The sequence below is a fragment of the Taudactylus pleione genome, unplaced genomic scaffold (assembly GCF_031769625.1).
Source record: "Taudactylus pleione unplaced genomic scaffold, aTauple2 ptg000080l, whole genome shotgun sequence".
In the NCBI taxonomy this organism is placed as follows: Eukaryota; Metazoa; Chordata; class Amphibia; order Anura; family Myobatrachidae; genus Taudactylus; species Taudactylus pleione.
The window spans coordinates 4735020-4748714 of NW_028284482.1; the positions used below are offsets into that span (position 1 = coordinate 4735020).

The following is a 13695-nucleotide window of genomic DNA, read 5'->3' on the forward strand; positions in this document are numbered from 1 at the left end:
CCACATGTTTAGTTAATTTTGATGTTTTTTTTTTAATTTTGTCTGTTAAAAAAGAAATATTATGTTTGAGTTTTGCTTTTGTTGTTTATGTCTGACTAAGCAAGATATTTTATTTTTGGAAACCCTGAGGCCATTTTTTTGTGTGATTCTGTGATAAAATTCTTTTTACAATTAAAAGCATGTTAGCAACATGTTTGTTATTTATTATATATTTTACAAAAAAAAAAGGTTTTGTGTAAATGTAGTTTGAAACCCATTTTGAGGTGGATAATGTAGGGCAACCCCAAACAAAACAAAAAAAAAACATTACTGCAAATATTCTTAAGGTTTACATAAACATTTTTGGATTAGTTACACTATGGAAAGGCACCCAGCTTTGTTCGCAAAGTGTTTGAAATGTAGAATGACACCATTTAATATTTATGAAAAAAAGAGGACAAATGTTTTTCAAACCAAAACTTTACTTGAAATCTCAAAACTTATAAATGTACAAAGATAAAAAAAAAACTAAAAATGCTCCAGACTCCCCACAATCCGCTGTAGGCAGCAGTAGGCCTCCAACAGATGGCCACTTGTCCGAGTTAGCTCCTCCCGAATTCCCACAAGTATGTTGGTTAGATCTGTGGACAGAAAAATTTATTTGTAGGTTAAAAACATCTAAAAAATGACCCACATTTTAACATTAAACATTATTCAATGTCCCAAATAGTGGGTAGACACAATGATGTTAGGATGTGTTCTAAAGTTTACTCCACACAACATTATTATTATGTAGAAACTTTTATGGTGTAAAAACACTTTGAAACCCTAACTATGTGGCATAACCAAAAATACCCTAGGATGATTTATAAACAACTGGGAGGTGTATTCTTAAGTCATGATGGCCATATCCTTAAAACACACTGCATGTATTCACTTCTAGAATGTCCTTGATAATCCAAAACTACAATGTGTTTGTTTGCTATGGCTAACATCACTTTTCCTAATGAAGTTACATCTTAGTACATTTTAAACACAGTGCACATAACATTAACAAGGTTAGTCTGGTTCCTATCACCTTCCCAAGTTCTGTGACATGTTTTATTTAAATCTAAAATACAAATACAAATGTAATCAATTTTTACACCAAATAAAAAGCATTTTGAAAACCACAAAAGGCATACATTTTTGGGCACCCCCCCAAAAAAAGGGCCCAGGCACAAAACATAAGCACAAAATATTGAGTAACAGGATTACTGCGCAATGATTATGACACCCATACTGTAAAAATGAAAACAAACACACAGCCAAAATATGTTAAAAAAAACATGGATAACAACAACACTCCAAAAAAAAAAAAAAAAATATTAAAAAACACATACCATCAGAGCGTGGCAACAAAGCACCCAATGGAGATGGTGCTGGAGATAGAGATGGTGCTGGAGATCCAGATGGGGAGAAAGTTGGTGTTGGTGGAATGGTGGGAGGGATTGACAACATCCAAGGGAGGGGATATTTGGGTAGAGGACTCGGGCACGGTAGTGATTTGGGATGAGTGGGCAGGGGAGGGAGGAATACTAGGGGAGTTTTGGAAGAGGGAGGGAGGGTTACTGGGGGAGTATGGTGTTGGAGAGGGAAGGCTGGGTTGAGCGGATGGGGAAGGTGAGGGGGAGGGCTGCAGGTTGGGACCTGCATTGCGGCCAAATCTGCGGGCCCTTCTCTGTCTCCGCTGTGTTTCTAAAATATAAAGATATTAAAAAAATCTAAATTTAGTTTTCACTTTCGGTTACACAATACAAGTACACTTTACACATTCAGGACAATAGGGACAACATACAGGAGGGGTTGTTTACATTTAATAAAAGAATAGGAAAAGGAACAGACATTTTTAACAGTCCACTAATTATAACATTTATACAAACACATACTTGTGTCTGCATAATCGCGCCCGCAAATTAGCCAAAAGGACTGGCGACCAGCGGTGCAAATCCAACCACCGCCTCTCTAATTGCGCTATATTGCGCCTAAATCCCGTACGGCGAAGGGCTCTCCTCACCTCCGCATAGGCCGCACGCTTTATGCGGTTGGAAATGGGAGGCTGGGCGTTTGTAAGCCTCCTGTCTAAAATATTTACAAGGATGCTTAATTTCCGACGGGTAAAGGCCGCGGCTCTCATGATGGCAATGGCCGAGTTTACAGAAAACATCAAATATACATTGGGTAAAATAAAGATGATTGGCTAAAATATTTACTCAGTTTCCTAAAAAAAAAAACACTATTGGCCAATCCTTTAATCATGTGACCCAAAAAATAAGGTCAGATTTGAATGGATAAAACACGCAGTGTGCAATTGCAAACATAAGAGTGCAAATGATCCTAACGCAAAATGCACATGCATTTTTAAAGTTAACACAATTAGCAACAGTACATTCACATATAATAAACATTATTTTGTTTTGGAATTTGTAAAAAAAAAACGAGAACGGGGAAAACACACACAAAAAAAAACAATAACGTTTATTGACACATGAAAAAAACTGAATAAAAAGAAAGGCAAGAGTTAAACACTCTTAATTAGATAATTGACAACAAGCTAATAACAAGCTGTTCGATAGTCCATGAAAACATGACATGTGACCATCAATACAACACATACGGCCGCAACCATCACAACATAATTAGCATACAGCGACTGACAGCGCCTGACTACGTTCGTTCTCGTTCGTTCGATCAGATCAGTCGGTAGCTAGAAGAGGTGCAGTGCTAACGAATGGGCGTCACTTTGTTCACAATCGACCAGCCGTACAATCGGATTTTGCGGCAGTAGCCCGTACAACCGTGCGGCCGCTACGACCGACTCTGAATGAGGCCCACAGTCTCAAGAATCCACAGCCGTAACAGTTTGCACTGGCCAGATGGACTCGGCAATTGGTCAAGGATCTGGTACGGATTCCTCTCAAGATGTCCTTTCTCATCTGCAAAGACAGGAGACTTCTCAAGCCCAACTCATCCAGTTCATTCAGGATGTCTTCTCGCTTGGATAGTATTCAGGCCCTATTATCCAATCCTGTGCCAATTAATTCTCAAGCTACAATTTCCTCCGCTGTGGCGACTTCACCTCTAGCACCATCCACCCCTCAGCTCCACCTCGCACTTCCCAGCAAGTTTGATGGCAATCCCAAACTATGCAGGGGTTTCCTGAACCAGTGTGAGATTCATTTTGAACTTCAACCAGCTAATTTCCCAACTGCCAGATCCCGAGTAGCTTACATAATCTCATTACTCTCCGGACAAGTGCTCGATTGGGTTTCACCACTTTGGGAAAAGTCTGATCCGCTACTCTCTAACTATTCTGATTTCGTTGCCATGTTTCGTAGAATCTTTGTTGAACCCAGAAGAGTCACGTCTGCCTCAACAGATATCCTTTGTCTTCAGCAAAGCAGTAAAACAGTTGGACAGTACGCGATCCAATTCCGAACCTTGTCCTCAGAGCTCAACTAGAATGAGGATGCACTCATTGCAGCCTTTTGGAGTGGGCTTTCTGAAAGGCTCAAAGATGACTTAGCTTCTCATGAGCTTCCTCCCAAATTGGATGAGTTAATCTCTCTTTGTAATAAAGTGGATCTACGGCATAGAGAACGTACTCTAGAGAGAGGCAGATCTGACAGGGGTAAACCACGTCTTGCTCCTCAATTCCATGCCCCTCCTACGGGTGAAGAACCCATGCAGGTTAACCATTCCCATTTGTCTGCGGAGGAGCGACAGAAGAGGCAGAGATAGAATCTCTGCATGTATTGTGAATCATCTCAACATTTAATTAAGGGTTGTCCGATTCATCTGGGAAATGCCTCCTCCTAACTTATCGCAGAGAGGTTAAGTTAAGAGTTGCCATTGATTCACCTAGGAAGTCAGATTCCACCATCCAGGCTCAATTGAGACTTCCACAGGGTCCTAAAGTTGTTCCAGCTCCTCTAGATTCTGGAGCCGCAGAAAATTTTTTGACTACGGACTTCGTCCATAAGTATCGGATTCCTGACGAAGTCATCAATTTGACTGCCATCGATGGTAGTCGAATTAATAGTGGAACCATCACCCATCACACCAAGCCACTTGAACTTACCATCGGGGTTCTCCACTCTGAGAATTTTTCCTTCCCAGCGATTCCCAAAGCCTCTCATCCTCTAGTCCTTGGCTACAGAGACATTCTCCACATATTGCCTGGTCTGCTATGCAAATAACTTCTTGGAGCACTAACTGTTTCAAGAATTGTCTTCACCGAGTAGTCCCGGTTCGAGCTTCTGATGTTCAGTTACCTTCAGCCTTCCCCGTACCCTACTCAGACTTTTTGGATGTTTTCAGTAAGCAAAAGGCGGACTTATTACCTCTCCATCGCAATTGGCACTGTCCCATAGATTTAATTCCTGGGAAGAATCCTCCGCGAGGACGCACCTATCCGCTTTCACTCCCTGAAACTCAAGCCATGTCTGAGTACATTGCGGAAAACTTAAACAAAGGATTTATTCAGCCCTCTTTGTCCCCAGCAGGGGCCGGATTTTTCTTCATAAAAAAAAAGACGGGGATTACGTCCGTGCATTGACTATCGTGGGCTCAACGATATAACCATCAAAAATCGTTACCCTCTTCTCCTCATAACTGAATTATTCGACAGAGTCAAAGGGGCCACAATCTTCAGGAAGCTTGATTTAAGAGGGGCCTACAATTTGATCTGTATCTGTCCCGGAGATGAGTGGAAAACAGCTTTCAACACTAGAGATGGGCACTACGAGTATCTCGTCATGTCCTTCGGCCTTTGTAATGCCCCAGCTGTTTTCAATTCTTCATCAATGAAATCTTCCGGGATTTCCTATACAAGAGTGTGGTCGTCTGCTTGGATGACATCCTGATCTTCTCTCGGGACTTGATGATCCATCGGATCCAAGTGAAAGAAGTCCTCCTGAGGTTTACGCTCAAATCAACTCTTCTGCAAATTGGAAAAATGTGTATTCGAAGTAACCAGTGTGCCATTTCTGGGTTACATCATCTATGGAACTAATCTTCAGATGGACCCAGTGAAACTTCAAGCCATCCTCGATTGTACTGCTCCAAACAGCTTGATACAGCAGGTTTTAGGGTGTGCCAACTACTACTGCAAGTTTGTAAAAGGGTTTTCCACGTTGGTGGCTCCCATCACCGCTCTCACCCGCAAAGGAGCGGATCCAACCATTTGGTCTGTGGAAGTTGCCTCGGCCTTTCAAATTCTGAAACAGGCGTTCATCTCTGCCCCTGTATTGAAACAGCTGGATTAACACGACCCTTCATTCTGGAGGTCGATGCTTCTTCTGAGGGAGTTGGAGTGGTCCTCTATCAACATTTTGAACATGAGAAACTCCATCCTTGTGGATTTTATTCCTGGAAATTTCTACCAACGGAGAGGAATTATTCCATCGGTGACCAAGAGTTACTTGCCATGAAATTGGCTCTCGAGGAATGGCGATATCTTCTGGAAGGGGCTCGATACCCGATCACTATTTACACAGACCACAAGAATTTACTTTATTTAAAATCTGCTAACTGTTTGAATCCTTGGCAGGCCAGATGGGCGATGTTCTTTTCTAGGTTCAACTACAAACTCTCCTATCGTCCCGGATCACAAAATTGTAAAGCTGATGCTCTTTCTCGTTCCATGGAAAGTGATTCCAGGCAGCTTCCTGAGCAGTGTCATCCCATCCTGGATCCAACGTCCATTGCTACTGCCAGCATCTCCTTAATGCCTCCTGTCGGAAAAACGTTAGTTGCATCTCATCTCCGCAAAAAGTTGTTACAGTGGGCACATGCGTCTCATTTCTCTGGACACTATGGTATTGAGAAAACTCTTGAATTCGTTCGGCGATCTTATTGGTGACCTTCAATGAAAGCAGACATTGTCTTCTATATTTCTTCATGTGTGAAGTGTGCCCAGCACAAAGTACCTCAGCAGACTCCTTCCGGACAACTCCAACCATTGGCCGTCCCTTCCCAGCCATGGACACACTTGTCGATGGATTTTATCACTGACCTTCCTCCATCTCGGGGTCACAACACAATCTGGGTTATCATGGACAGGTTTTCTAAAATGGCCCACTTTGTACCTCTTACTGGGCTTCCATCTGCATCACTACTGGCCCAGAATTTCATAAAGGAAATCTTTCGACTTCATGGTCTACCACAAGAAATCATCTCTGACAGAGGTGTACAGTTCGTGGCAAAGTTTTGGAGGTCACTTTGTTCAGCCCTTTGGGTGAAACTCAAGTTCTCCACCGCTTATCATCCTCAAACTAATGGACAGACCGAAAGGGTCAACCAGGATCTGGAACAGCTCTTTCGCACCTTCATCTCCTCCTCCCAAGATGATTGGATTGAGCTTTTCTCTTGGGCTGAATTCACTCACAACAATCAGTATCATACATCCACGGATTCAACTCCGTTTCTTACAGTCTTCGGCCTTCATCCTCAGATTCCAGACTTCCCTTTACTCCCAGCTCTGGATGTGCCTGCTGCCAAAGTATCCCTTCAACAATTCTCTGACATTTGGAGAAGGGTTCACTCTGCTCTCACTAAAGCTTCAGCCCTGTATAAGAAATTTGCTGACCACAGAAGATGAGCTATTCCAAGTCTTCAGACTGGAGATATGGTCTGGCTTTCCACTCAAAACCTCAGACTCCGAGTACCCTCAATTAAATTTGCACCACATTATATTGGTCCTTTTCCGATTATCAAGGTCCTGAATACAGTAGCTTACAAACTGAAACTACCGCCTTTTCCCAATTCCGTTCATATTTCTCTCCTTAAGCCACTGGTCCTAAACAGATTCCAGAAGGATCTTCCCAAAGCTTCTAGTGTCCAGACTCAACAAGAGGAATTTGAGGTTGACAGAATCCTAGACTCCCGTTGTCGATACAATCGTCTTCAATACCTCATTGATTGGAAGGGATATGGTCCGGAAGAAAGGATTTGGATAAATGCTTCCAATGTTCATGCTCCTCACTTAATCAAGGCCTTCCATACGAAGTTCCCTCATAAACCAAAAAAGTGTCCAGTGGCCACTCATGAAGAGGGGGTACTGTCACAGCCCGCAACAGAGACCTCAGACTCAGACCCCATCACTTACCTTTGCGGTCCTCTTCCGCTGCGCTTTCCAGCTCCCACAATGTGCAGCACTGCCCGCTGTCCTCTCTGACGGGTCCCACTGTCTTCTCTCCTCCACGTCGGCTTTGGATGGCCGCTCCGGCTCTAATGCTTACATGCTGAAATGTGCTGTCCTCCGGTCCATGGGCGTGGCCATCTTGGATTTACCCATGTGACTCCACTACAGCCAATGAGGACACTTCTGCTTCTGCTCAACCAATTAGCGTCCTGTATTTCCTATAAAGGGATGTTTCCTGCTCCCACAAGCTGCCAGTGCAACAAGTCTCTTAGAGGGGTATTCAATATGAAACGTTAACTTCACTGTCGAAGTTAACGTTTCATATCAGAGTTTTTTCCTGCGTTAAAATCTGGTGCGCGTTCCCGCTTATCCCCGTATTCAATATAAAATGAACGAAAAACGGGAAACTCCGAAGTTGGATTTGCGTAAAGTTACGAATTTTTCCTTAAAATAATTGTAAGACCCCCCTAAATTTGTAAAAACATGGGGGAACACTATGGGTACCCCCGTTTTAGCCTTTAATTGAAAGTCGGGGATTTAAATAGCCGCAGCAGGTGTTTTTTTCCCGACATTGAAGAAGTGATACAGAAGAGCACTTAGGTTATTTTTTTCGTTTTTTTAAGTGGTCCCATCAAATTTGGGGTACATGAAAATGGGTACTAGCATATTTTGATGTCCCTAAAGTAAGTTTTTAAAAATTCTGCATTTGTGCACCTGCCGCTATAATTCTATTCTTCAAAACACCTGCCGCATACTTGCAGAATAGCCCTGAACCTATTTCCCTATTGTTTAACAATTTTTTCCCATTTTTTTTGCACCCCAATTTTTAAATACACTTTTTGGGGTGTCCCTATTTTTTATTTTTATTTTTTTACACAGTTCTTTTTTAAATGTCAATCTCAGGGGTGCAGGCTATTTTTTTTAAGCCTGCACCCCTAAAACCCAATTCTGCACTTTTTTTCGACACCTATTCAATGGTGAAAAGTTATCACCGTTTTTTATCAAAGACTTGTCAAAACTAGTCTTTGAAATTGAATAGGGTGTAAAACTAAAACCTGCGATAATTATGTCATAATTGCGATATTAAAGCAAAAACGATGTTATCGCTCCCATATTGAATACCCCTGTTAGTGTAACTAAGTGAGCCTCCTCACTGCGCACCCTATAGGTATTTACTACCTTCTACTGACTTTGCTCCTCACGGCTTCCTAAGCCACTCCAAGTAGTGTCCGAGCTACCATCGTCACCTCACGGCTCCCTAAGCCGCTCCAAACAGCCTCCGAGCTACCATCATCACCTCACAGCTTCCTAAGCTGCTCTAAGTAGCCTCCGAGCTACCATCGTCACCTCACGGCTTCCTAGTTGCTCCAAGTAGCCTCTGAGCTATCATCATTACCTCACGGCTTCCTAAGCCGCTCCAAGTAGCCTCCGAGCTACCATCGTCACCTCACGGCTTCCTAGCCACTCCAAGTAGCCTCCAAGCTACCATCGTCACCTCATGGCTTCCTAGCCACTCCAAGTAGCTCCCGATCTACCATCGTCACCTCACAGCTACCTAGCCGCTTCAAGTAGCGTCCAAGCTACCATCATCAGCTCATGGCTTCCTAAGCCGCTCCAAGTAGCCTCTGAGCTATCATCGTCACCTCACGGCTTCCTAGCCACTCCAAGTACCGTCCAAGCTACCATCACAACCTCACGGCTACCTAGCCACTCCAAGAAGCTTCCGAGCTACCATCGCCACCTCACGGCTCTCTAGCCACTCCAAGTAGCTACCAAGCTACCACCGTCAACTCACAGCTCTCTATCCGCTCCAAGTAGCTTCCGAGCTACCACCATCACCTTACGGCTCCCAGCCACATCAAGTAGTCCTGTGCTGTCGAGGTTCTCTACCTACCATCCTCACTCACTCGTAAGTCCTTTCCGGCCTGGTATATCTTTTCCATGCATAGGAACTTTATTAAACCTAGTCTCCTCCAGAGGGCATCTGAGTCGAATAGAACTAGTTTAAGACCCAACCCGGGAACACAGTCTCAAGAATCTACAGCCGTGACAATAGTGAGTTGACTGGAATGCTCAATGTACTGTATGGCCATCTGTCACAGGAATGCTGTCTTCACTGTTGGGTTTTTACTGGGGTGCCGTCTGCTGTATGGTTGCCACATGGATGTTGTCTGTTCAGTACAGTGATTACATAGATGCTGTATGTACTGTATGGCAGTCAGTGGGAAGCTGTCTGTACTGGATGGTGGTCCCTGGGATGCTGTTTGTACTGCATGGTGGTCACTAGAATGCTGTCTATTCTGCATGCCGATCACATGAATGCTGTCTGTATTGTATTGTAGTTACATGGATTCTGTTGGTATTGAATTGTATCTAGGGTTAGCAGTTTTCTAACCCCATCTACATTGGTGTTGGGTCCCACCTACATTTTTATTCAGTCCCACCTACACGAGGCCACTTTCAGAATTGTTTTCCAGGGTCCCTTTCAGTTCACAATCCAACCAACAATGTGCATTGGTGTTTTCTAACCACCAACAGCCAAATAATGTCTTAAATAGTATATTTACATTCATGGGGTATAATATTAAGGAATTAATAGTTCTCTACTGCTAATTTTGTAAAGAAAAAAATAAGCTGTACTGTAGGTTGATATGCAATCTCTGTGTATTTAAAAAAGGTTAGCTAATCCCTACGGTAGCTGGATTCAGAGCAATGACTATATGAGGAAAGGCAACATCTCATCCATGAATAAAATAATGTGAAAAAAGGAAGAATGCTGTCAATCACGAATTTAAACATAAATTATAATAACAAGGGGAGACAGTGGAAGTGAAAAACTCAGTCCTACTGTAAATGAATAACCAATCCCCATGGTTGTAGAATTCAGACCTGTAATTATAAGAGGAACCTGACATTTCTGTAATAACTAAAGTAATGTGACTTTAGGATAAATGTGGTGACTCACAAATGAAACTGAAGTTATAATGGTAAGTGGAGCGAGTTGAAGTAAAAAACTAACTTATACATCATAATAGGAATTTGGCTAATATAGATTGTAATCAATCAACTAATGGAAACCACAAAGTGAGCATCTGTAGAATAGCTAATCTCCTAAATATATGAACACTAATTTGCTGAATAAGTAATAAACATGTTTAAAAGATATTATCAACTAATAATAATAATAATAATAATCAATTAAAACAATTATTTAAATAACAGATATATTAAGGATGCAAATGAGCCAATAAGGTTCTACGTGCTGCATACTACTTCTAATATCAATGTATTGAAATAAAATATGACATTAAATGCAAATGAATAAGATCTGCTCTCTGCTGGATAAATTATATTTAAAGTGTCTATGTTATGTGAAATAAAGTGTAATGATTCTCTCTATTCCTGTTACATTTCTAAACCTAGGCTTAATAACTATTTGCATATGCTGCATCTATGCCTACACTTGTATTTATGTAAATATGTTACTTTGCTGCCTTGTTTAACCTGTTTTGTACCTTTACTATATTTGGTACTGCTGAGATTTCTGGCACAGTATAAATAAATACAAATAACAATAAAAGATTATTGGTCTAATAACTTGTAAATTAGAAAAGGATGTTATAAGTATTACTCGTATTATTAATCTTTAGGTTACAGTATGCTGTGAGGTGAAAATAGGCATAAAACAATAAAACCATATTATATGTCGGGAATGGGATTGAAATGCTTGCGGTTCAAATCCCGAATAGCAGCTGCCCGACAGGATGAGGTAGGTAAGTATGCTAACCTCCCCTGCCACCCTCCCCTCCCCCTAACCCACTCTTAGTGGGGCCTAGCCCTAACCCCCCCTTACCACTCCCTAAACCTAACTCTCACCGGGGAGGTGCCTAGCCCTAACCTCTCCCTCGGGGTGCCTAGCCTTAACCCTCCTCCCTAGGGGTGCCTAACCATAACCGCCCCCCCCCAAAACCTAAAGCTAACCCGCTAACTGCCCTAAACCTAACCCTCCCTCCCCACGGCTAACAGGACAGGCGCCCCGGACTTACCTCTTTCGGGCACGCTTTGTCCTGGATTCCGGCGGTATTTCAACACCTGTCATAAATCTCTAGCTGGCATTCTGCTACATCCCATATGTTGTGCATCATAAATAGATGTGCCTAGAACAGAGGCGCATTCTAATAGTAATAAAAGTATAAGGATTATTGCAGTCGTACAGTACTGTATGTGGGCTATAGTGAAAGTGAATTGGTCTGATCATATCTACTATTTAAAAGTGAAAATTTGTCCTGTCTTTCTATACAAATTCACAGTTTACAAGCAACGATCGTGAAATTTTACATATGAGCGTATTAAAACACGGCGGAGGCAACTAAAAATTTTTTAAATTGAAATGAATTACTGTTAATTTTTAATTAATGAAAACCCACAATTTTTGATTAGCATTCGCCCTCGTCAGGTATGGATTTACAAAAGGATTTAGCTTATCTACTATTTTTTCTTTTCTATCTTCTCTACTAAATGGAAATTAATTACTGTTGCTTTTTAATTAATTAAAAAACACAATTTTTGCATAGCATTCACCCTCTACAAGTCAGGTACGGAATTACAAAAGGATTTAGCTTATCTACTATTTTTCCTTTTCTATCTTCTCTACTATATCAAAGCGAAAATTTGTCCTTCTATACTTCTGCCTTTCTATACAAATCCACAGTTTACAAGCGAAGATTGTGACATTATACATACGAGCGTATTAAAACACGGCGGAGGCAACTAAAAAATGTTTAAATCAAAATTAATTACTGTTCATTTTTTATTCATTTAAAACCACAATTTTTGCTGGACGCTCATTGTGGGGCCTCATGGCATATGGGTAGGGCCTCGGAGCAAGCATTTTGTGTTGTCATGTTTTGTCATGATCTTAATATTTATTATTGAAGAGAGCTTTAGCAGGCTTTGCCAGCAATCTCAGCTCTCTGACTAAAATTATGCAACAACATTTACTTCTTTCTTCCAACTGTCAAAATGATGACTTTGCAAGGACCCTGCCGTACTGTGAGCTGCCATAATATTACACATGGAATGCTTCTCCCAAAGTTTTTCTGTGCAAAAAACAGGGTATCAGAGCAACAGAAGCTCTTGGCCATGTTTACACTGTATATCCTACAAAATTTGAATGCTTCTATCTCCGAAGTTTGCTTTACACTGTTACAGGTCCTACTTCCTTTGAAGACCTTAGGACTGTTGATGGGGAAGTTTGTGACACTTTTCATGAGGCCTGCCTAAGGAGATTTTGGTTGGAGGATGATGTGTAAACAAACATTCTTAAAATTCGGGCAATGCCGGGTACTCCAGCTAGTTAGTAAATAAAATAAACACAATTAAAAAATATACAGGTGTTCTATAAAATAAAAACATAAGTAATAATATACATTTAGAAGTTGTTTATAAAATATTGGATATTTCCACAATTTAAATGTTCCATAACAGGAAATTGTACCATACTGTAATGGATACATTTTCATAGAAATGTAGCAAAGTATATTGCAGTGTTCAGCCCCTAGGAAATTAAGTCTTCAATTGATACATGTCTCTCTGTGATAGCCTCTTTCATTTTCAAATGCATTTAATCCTTAGTAGTTCTTTGATGTTGCTCAGTGCTCGCTAAAATGTTTGGAAACACAACGAGTGGACAGAACTTTTATCAATGTTGAGATGTTTTCTCATTCTCATTTTTAATGATCTTGATGTTTTTCCCACAAACTGTAATCCGCAGGGACATTCTAGAAGATAAACGACGTAATCACAAATGCAGGTGATGCTGTCAGTTATTATTTTTTTTATATACTTTGGAAGTGATCTTTTTACTTCATCTGACTGGTCACTGTATTAAATGATGAAGAGTAACTGAGAGGTATTATACTGTATGCTCTTTCCTTTTTTAATGAATAAAAAATCCTTTTGGGTTAAACAATTATATTCTTTAACACAAATTCTAAAATCTAAGATGGATATCGCCTTTCCTCAATTAGTTGGACAAGAATGTTGCCTAATCATTAATAGTCATAATTGATTAAAAAATAATAAAACAAATTGTATTTTCTTCAATAGCTCTTTTCGTTTATTTTTATCCAAGTACTATATGGTTATGACAACTTGACAGCATGATATAATAGTTGACATTAATCTCTTTTAAATTGTTTTTATTTTCTATAGTGTTTAAAATGTCTAAGTCTAAAATGCAAACTGTCTTTACTGCAACTGGACTCCAAATGTTATTTAAGATCATTATTGTTTATGAAAGCTAAAAATTCTTCCATGATTGGATTGTCACCATTCCAGATAAAAATAATATTGTGTATATTGCATCACCAAAAAAAAAATCTCCCACTTATAGGGCTGCCATACAAACTTTAGATATGTTCCCACAATCCTATAAATTAATTTGTGTAATTGAGTTTAAACTGTGTTCCCATCAATGTACTTTGAAGTTGTAGAAATAATTGATCTTGTAATTTTAAATAGTTATTGTTCTA

At 40.6% G+C, this 13695-nt stretch overlaps 1 protein-coding gene across 5 annotated transcripts in view; it reads right to left on the bottom strand.

The window, feature by feature from the left end:
- Window positions 1-477: 477 nt before the first annotated feature.
- The window catches only part of LOC148532264 (uncharacterized), a 62982-nt gene continuing 49764 nt past the window's right edge, over window positions 478-13695 (bottom strand). For all 5 annotated transcript variants that reach the window (XR_015877746.1, XR_015877747.1, XR_015877745.1 and 2 more), the window contains 2 exons: window positions 1362-1716; window positions 478-620 (listed from right to left, as the gene is read on the bottom strand). The gene's annotated coding sequence lies outside the window, so the exon portion shown is untranslated. The remainder of the gene's footprint in view (window positions 621-1361; window positions 1717-13695) is intronic.